Source organism: Choloepus didactylus, chromosome X (genome assembly GCF_015220235.1).
Source record: "Choloepus didactylus isolate mChoDid1 chromosome X, mChoDid1.pri, whole genome shotgun sequence".
NCBI classification, from domain to species: domain Eukaryota; kingdom Metazoa; phylum Chordata; class Mammalia; order Pilosa; family Megalonychidae; genus Choloepus; species Choloepus didactylus.
The window spans coordinates 95,465,172-95,472,001 of NC_051334.1; the positions used below are offsets into that span (position 1 = coordinate 95,465,172).

The 6,830-nt window shown below is 37.8% G+C and overlaps 1 pseudogene; it reads right to left on the minus strand.

The window, feature by feature from the left end:
* Nucleotides 1-4,158: 4,158 nt before the first annotated feature.
* LOC119522261 lies at nt 4,159-6,168 on the minus strand (annotated as a pseudogene).
* Between the last annotated feature and the right edge of the window lie 662 nt (nt 6,169-6,830).

Below are 6,830 nucleotides of genomic sequence, written 5' to 3' on the forward strand. Positions count from 1 at the left end.
CATGTAGGAGAATGCCATCTGAAACACAACCTGGGAGCAAGCAGACACCAGCCATGTGCCTTCTGAGCTAACAGAGGTTTTCTGGATGCCAATGGCCTTTCTCCAGTGAAAGCACCCTATTGTTGATGCCTTACCTTGTATACTCATGGCCTTCAGACTGTAGCTTTGTAACCAAATAAACCCCCTTTATAAAAGCTAATCCATTTCTGGTATTTTGCAAAATGGCAGCATTAGCAAACCAGAACACATTGTATTTTTCAAATTTAGATCATACTAGACTCCAAGAAACCTGTATTTAATCTTTTCTAAAGAGCAATATTTAGGGGTTGATATTACTGAGAATCTTAAAAAAAATACAGGTGCTTTTATAAATGAAAATATGAATAACTACACTTTTGAATAAATTGAAGCTCTGAAAATTTTTTGAAGCAAAATAAATATATCAGATATTATTAATAATATATTTCCAGGAATTTTATCTTGGCACTTTTATTTTCTTGATCATGCCAATGTATGTTTCAATAGTATACTGTTAGTTATGTTGCATAATTTGTTGTGAAGATATCTGTCCTAGTTTGCTAATGCTGCAGAATGCAAAACACCAGAGATGGATAGGCTTTTATAAAATGGGGGTTTATTTCACTACACAGTTACAGTCTTAAGGCCACAAAGCATCCAAGGTAACACCTCAGCAATCGGGTACTTTCACCGGAGGATGGCCAATGGCGTCCGGAAAACCTCTGCTAGCTAGGAAGGCAGCTGGCATCTGCTCCAAAGCTCCGGCCTCAAAACGGCTTTCTCCCAGGACTTTTCTTTCTAGCAAGCTTGCTTCTCTTCAAAACATCACTCCCAGCTGCACTCTCTTTCCTCTTTGAGTCAGCTCATTTATATAGCTCCACCGATCAAGGCCCACCCCGAATGGGTGGGGCCACGCCTCCATGGGAACATCCCATCAAAATTATCACCGACAGCTGAGTGGGGCACACTCCAAGCAAATCCAACCAGCACCCAAGGGTCTGCCCCACACAAGACCACAAAGATAATGGCATTTGGGGGACACAATACATTCAAACTGGCACAATATCTGAAGTTTCTCTAATTACCAATATACTCTCATTTCTAAGATATTTTAGGAAATTAATAATTCTGGAAAGCTTAAATATATCTCCCTTCAAGCAACAAGACTTTTTTTTTTAAGATTTCCCTCCCTCTCTCCCTCCCCCCACCTCACCTCTCACTCTCTCTCAATTCTTTTTTTAAATAAGTGCTCTGTAAGGAATTGAGTGAGGACCTAAGGAGAAAGATTGAGACAAGCGACAAGCAGAGTTAAGTGCTATGAAACAGCACAGAGGAGACCTGTCCCAAAGTCCTGTTTGTACCTAGGTAATTGAGCCCATTAACCCATTGCCCAGAAAATACTGAGAGTTAATATGATAGGGCACTAGGGTAAGCAGATGTTCCTAACTGTATACCTCCAACTATATAATCAAGGAAATTTCAGTGGAAAAGTCAAAATGAAATGTTGCATTGTTTCATTTAGAAGTGAGACTCAAAAACTTTTGGACAAACAGAGAAGGGATTAATTCACTTTTTGTTTTCTCTGAACATGGAGGCCTGAGGGATATGGGAGGGAAGTTGGAAAGCCACATCTTTTTAAAGATTTTTTTAGAGTAAGTGTTGCTTCTAAATTAAAAAGTCCAATTCAGATAGAGGCTGTTGTGTTTTTTAAATTCCTTTTTAAATATGCATTCATTCAACCTCTGAATGTCACAAATCTCAGAGAATTTCTTATGAGTCAGAGGCAGAAGAGCTTTAAAATTCCAGGCAAGTAAAATGGACATTTAAAAAGAAAAAGGAATCTGGCCCTAAGGTGGCAAGTAGTTACCCAAGGCAAGTGAACACACAGCAGAGTTTTAAAACCTATAAAGCAAACTGAAGCCCTTTTTTCCTTTAATCAACCTGATGTCTTTTTTTTAACTTTTTGAAAACCTTAATTTAAAAACACAAAAATAGACTTCTTTCACTTCAGTATGTGGTATGTTGGATTTTCCAGTTTGTTCAATGCTTTAAAGCTCAAGGGTGCCTCTGCTTTCAATTGTACATGGGCCTGAAGCATCCTAGCTTTTGGCAAGCAGGCAGGAAACTCAAACAAAAATCAAAATAAGAACAAGGCAGACCAAATGCAGGGCACATCTGTAAACATATTATACATTTGAAAATTACAATATCGGTAAAAGTGATAGTTTACAGGTAAAATGAACCTATCTGGAACTTGCTTACCACAAGTTTCTGAACCTGGACTGATACAACAATAATAAATGATTATATATATTATGCATAAAAAGTTTGGTTTACATCAAGTGGAATTGGCAATCCATGCATATACTTTTAAAATTTAAGCAGGGCAGAAGAAATCCAAACTAAAAAGATAATTTTAATTTCTCTACTCTATGTTGAGTCCAACAGCTTCTTTCATGAATTACTAGTTAAAAGGCTCAACCAACAAAATAAGAAAAAACAGCCATGCTAGAGTCTCTCAAAACTGGACATTTCTTAAGCAAAGGGGTAGCACAAAAGTAGTTACTTTCTCCCCAACCAAAATAGCCCAGGGGATCCTGTCTGCTTTTATTAGAAGACTACACCTTTCTTTATAAATGCCCTGCTATTTTAACCTATATTTGACATACAAGGATATACTGTGTGTGTGATGTGATGCTCTCAAGCCAGAGAACTTGTTTTTATGCCACTAACATAACCCAATCTTAAATTGGACCCTTAGTTTCTGCACACACACAAAAGATTATTTTAGCATGCTATATACAAACTGCAGTGCAACAGAATAAAAATGTGATGAAAGGACAGAGCTTATGCTCTTCTCTGCCTAAAAGGAAAATTTCCAGAATTTCCAATTATTTTCTTTTAAAACCCTATTGGCTCTTGTAATAAAATATATTTGTTAAAATATAATTCGAAGCTAATACGCCCAGGAGTATAGTTTGCATGAAAACACACCTTCTATAGGCAGGGTCTATTACCTCCTTACTTTGCTAAAAACATGAAAATTTTTTGTTTTCATGGGCTTTTTTTCTCTGCCTTTTAGATTTTTCTGAGAAATTAAAAGAGAGAGAATTTACAGGAAGGTACAGAAGTTTCTCTTTAGATGTTTGATGAAAATACAAGGAAAAGAGTACATTTAGTGTTAGTGACAGAGAGTAAGTCTGGGGCACCTACAGTTGGAAAGCAGGATATATTTTTGCTCCCAGTTATACAATTATATTAAAATATGGGAACAGAAGTATTTTTCATATTAAATACCTAAGCCAATTGTTTTTTCTGCAACTTTTTTTCATAAATGACATTCATTGATTCTTCATTTGTCAAAGTCCAATGTGTAACTGAATCCAAGTGAACTATGTATCACAAACTATTGCAGAATTATAGAGCATCAATATCCTCCCCATCCCCACCCCACAAAAAATAAAAGGGAAAAAAGTATTTCCCCACACCCCACAGAGGCTGCTTAACTCCTGGCAAGACATGAAAATCATATTTAGTAAAAAAAAATGCACCCCTGCAAACTTCAAGGCATTTATCCAGCATTCTCGAAGGGTTCAAAGTAAAGTCAAAAGATCGAGGGAGGAGTGGGGAAAATGGTGAATCATTCCGGCTTCCCATGATTAATGTATCACTGTAGTCACAGAACAGGATACAGAGAACTTTTAAGTGGATTTGCCTTTCCAGTGGATCATTTGTTGCCCAAATTGATGACAGCAGGAATTTAAGAACCACACTTTTTAAGTTTATATTCATTAATTACTTGCATACACTCTTAAAAACAAAAATTAACAAAAGAAAAAAAAAACTATTCAGTATTGGAAATTAAATAACCTTGTGTAGTCTCTTGAAATAAACTTTGATTCCTTAAGAAGTCTAATCACTTTCAGTTGTGTTAAAAAATTACTGTGTGTATATATATATATATATATATATATATATATATACACACATATATTTGTTTGTATATATTATCCTGTGATGTTACTTATGGATCCTCTGTTGTATTGAAGATCTAGGAGCCTAAAAACCTTCTGTCCCCCATGAACGGTGGCTCTAATGCTGCAGAAAGGTTACGAATAAGCCATCTGATCCTGCTACCCTTCATTGATCTGGACTATCCATGCTTCATTGTGAGTGATTTTCCTTTCGGGATCTTGCTTCTGCAAATTCCAAAAAGATTCTGTTTCTTTAGTGTGATATACAATATCAGCCCTCATGTCAAAAGAACTCCAGCTATCATTCCTTCCTAGGCCTCTCTGGTATCTCTGTTCTTTGGCAAAGCCTAACGAAGTGTTCATGGAAGATGCAAGAGGATTTTGATTTTCTATCTCATAGTCCTTTAAGAGAAACACTAGGACACCTTGACTACTGGTGTCTTCTTTTTTGCAGGTAACCTATATGACTGGGTTCCAAGGATAAGGTTCCACTCTCACTAGTAGTCCCAGGTTTAAGAATTCTACCCAGAACTTGAGGACTAGTCTGTTTTTCCAGCTCATGAGCCTTGGGAAACACAGAATGCTTAGTTCCTGAGGGGATTATTTCAGCACCCTGTGAAACCAAGGTGGCATGAAATTCCCCTTGAAATGTCACCTCCATTACTTTTGATCTGATGACTTCCCAATAATAGTCTCAGGGCCAGCACTGGGCTCATTTATAAATGATAAACCTCACTGATTATGAAAGTTTTGCTGATCTTTCCGAGAAGCCACATCCACTTGTGTTGTATTCAACAGCACAGTTTGCATATTTGAAGGGTAGATTAAAAGACTAGACATAATTTGTTCAACAGCTGGTGAAGTTAAACTCATGTCCTAAAGAACTGAATCTGTTCCAGAAGAGATGAATGTTACAGTATTAGCAGCAGTAGTTAGCAGTGGCTAACTACCCTGAGAATACCCACTTGCATCAGTCCCTGCTAAAATAGGTCTATTAGAAAAACCGGCAGAAGTAACAGGCTCCAGCACAGACAGAGGGATATGGGATAACTGACCTGAAGATTGGGACTGAGTTTCCCCAGTAGATGACGAAGAGGATGAAGATGAAGATGGAGACACAGAAGAATTTTGTATAGTTTTGTTGAGGTTTTCCTTATGCTTGCATAACTTAGTTTAGGAACTATTTTAGCACTGCTAACATCCATTGGAAAAACTGGGGGTGGTATAAACAGGATCCACAAGTCCTCTGGCTACAGCTGAAGCATGAGTTCCTTTGGACCGATCCCTAAACTTCTTGCGGCTCACACAAGGTTTAACATCGGAGCTCTTCCGCAGCACATCAGCCACCATGGGTTTTCCTTGGTTTGTTCCTCCTAGCCCAGATTCATACTTCCAAATGAGTTTAGAACCATCTACTCGACTTCCCTTTTGTTCACTGTAGTCAGGTTTGAAAGTTTCAAGTCCCTGTTTTAAAGTTGAGACATTGGTCTCTTGTTGCATTATTTTGTCCTGTACTAAATTAAGGTTTTTACAACCCTTGGCACTATTGCGCCTAGCTTTCCTTTTTTTAGGAGTGGTATATCCGCTCTCAGATCCACTACCATCATTATCTGTTCCTTTACCCATATAATCATTAGTAATATAGCCAGAATTATTTGTCACAACACCATGTGAAATTGCTACAGCATCGGTCTTGTCTACAGATTGGTTCTCTCCAGATTCATTTTCATAAGACTTCCCATTCTTTTGGTCCATACTGTTTCTCTGAATGAAATTCTTGGTTTTAATTTCTGTTTTTCCAAAGTCTGCTTCAGGTTAGTATCTACCTACAATTTGCTGGTTTCCATTGAGAACCATGGAAATAGGGTTGATAGCATCATCAGAGCCCAGGCTCTTTAAAGATATTTCTCTTTCTCTAGCATTACCATTTCGTTCACCACAGCCTGTTTTCTTCTTCAGTGTTTCCTGGTGTTGCTGGAGGGTGTGTTTCTGCTCCTGTTTCAGTGGGTTTGGCTGGGCATTGGGGCTGCCCTTGGCTCCATGCTGCAGGTAACTGGTGAGGCTGCTGGTGATGGTGGTGGTGGTGGTGGAGGTTGTGACTATGGTTGTAGAAATAATAATAGTGGTGGTGGTGCAGTGGCTGCTGCTGAATTTGGGTATCCCACTCTGAGGTCATTCTATCAATTTCTGCGTCCCAATGATACCAACGGGAAACCAACTGGCCAAGTTCACCACAGCTAATTTGTAAAAAGGAAGGGGTTTACAAGGAAGTTTGTACAATGCAGGATAATCTGCTCTGCTCTGTCTTAATCAGTTAGGTAGGACTGAGACCAGGGCAGAGGGAGAAGGATATCCTTAACCTCATTTCACTATACAAATAAGCTCCTGGAGGACAAGAAGCACATTTTCATCTTTTTATTCCCAGGCTTCTAGAACAGTGCTTGGAACATAGTAAGCATAGTAAGTGCTCAAATGAGTTGTGATATGTGAACTTCATTTCTATTCTCTGGGAAACTTTATCTAGATTTGGAATTATTCCTTCCTTAAATGTTTTTAGAAGTCACAAGTGAAGCCATTTTGGCCTGAAGATTTCTTTAAAGGAAGATTTTTAATTACAAATTCAATTTCTTTAATAGATATAGGGTGTTTGGTTATTGTATTTCCTCTTGAATGAGCTTTGGTAGTGTCTGTCTTTCAAGTAAATTGTCCATTTCCTTTAAGTTGTTGAATTTATAGGCATAAAGTTGTTAATGATCCCTAACTATACTAATGTCTGTATGATCTATAGTGATATGTCTTACCTCGTTTCTGATATTGGTAATCAATGTATTCTCTTTC